Below are 1,474 nucleotides of genomic sequence, written 5' to 3'. Positions count from 1 at the left end.
TCATGCTGATAAATCAACACTAAGTAGCACAGGCAAAGGAAGGTCTCATCTCACCTCTTACCAAAGCTCTGCCATGAAGTAGTACCTTCTACTCCTCCGTGCTGTCTGCATGGCTGAGCCTAACTTGGCAATGTTAGCCCTTGGCATACTGGAGCCTGAAAAGCAGTTGCCTATCTCTTCCCAGCTCTGAAAAACTCTTTCTCCCAACACAGCCACCTCTTTCCATGCCTCATGCCCCATAAGATGTACCCAGTAGCCTTGTCCAAACCTCAAGCTGGCTGCCTCCTCAGCGTAGCAGCCCTATCTCCAAGAGATGGCTGTATTAGTGCCTAAGGACAACCTCTCTCCTTCCTTGGAAAGGAAAAGTCAAAGGTCTACCTGAGCCTATGGGCCCACAGGCTAGCGTGATTGAAACACACACCATTTCTATAGTGAAAGTCACAAAGGGAGTACTGTGGCCAGCTGCACCTCCATCTGCTTTTGACTGCCCTGTCTACATGTGCTGGTGCCCATTTAAAGCTGGGTGGACTGCTGGTAGCCTTTGACACAAGCCAAGAGCAAAATTCAAACTGAAACTCAGCCTTCTAGAGCTGTAGCAAGGTGCCTTACCGCAGGAGTAGCCCATGGCACACATGGCACACGTGACATGGGCAGCTGCTGTGTGTGACATGCAAGCTCCAGGCACTCAGCAAAGGGAGGTGCTGGAATGGAGGCAGCAGGGTTCGAGCCTCTAGCAAGGCAAGATGCTGCTGCCACAGGACATGTCCAGTGTCACCACCAAGAGCCAGGTTAATTCTTCCCTGGTCCTGCAGCTGCTGCCAAATTCAGGGCTTTGGATCCTTGCTTGGCCTATAAAACTGGCAGTTGTGGGGCCAGGGAAGGGCTCCTGGCAGCAACACCTTACACCTCCTTGCAGCAGCATCCTTCCCCCTCTCTGACTTACAGACTCAAACCCTCTTCCCCCCCACCCCTCCCTTCCTGGACCCTAGGGTGTAAACTCTTATTTGGTATGCATCTGGTGGACAGGGATCAGGATGGCACTCAAAAAGGCAGGGCTTAACTTGTGTCATACCTGCCAAACAGGTTAGCCACCACTCTTTCTTGCTCTGCCTCCATGCCTCACCTCCTTCCTCACAGCCCTTCTGTGTGCTGTCTCCCCACAGATTAGAGTTGGCATCAAGTGCAGATGAAACTCAAGCTGGGTTCAGGCTAAAGAAGATGATGCAGGGAAGGGAAATCTGGAATTGTTCTCAAGGTTTCTCAACCTCTCAGCAACTAAAAATCCCCCTGGTCAGCCCTAGTCTCTGGAAAATTACTCCATTCCCAGCTGCAGCTGGAAAGTTGTTCAGTGCTTTAAACTTTATCAGTAGGGAGGGAGAGGAGAACCCAGGCTCAGGAGCTGGGCAAAAGTCCTCCTTGTCTAGTGTTGCGCTAGGAGGCTGCCAGCAAGGTGCCATAAGCAGAGACAGAGCCT

This window comes from Gavialis gangeticus, unplaced genomic scaffold, assembly GCF_001723915.1.
Source record: "Gavialis gangeticus isolate Ggan-Ray unplaced genomic scaffold, GavGan_comp1, whole genome shotgun sequence".
In the NCBI taxonomy this organism is placed as follows: domain Eukaryota; kingdom Metazoa; phylum Chordata; order Crocodylia; family Gavialidae; genus Gavialis; species Gavialis gangeticus.
Note: the sequence above shows the minus strand (reverse complement) of the source record.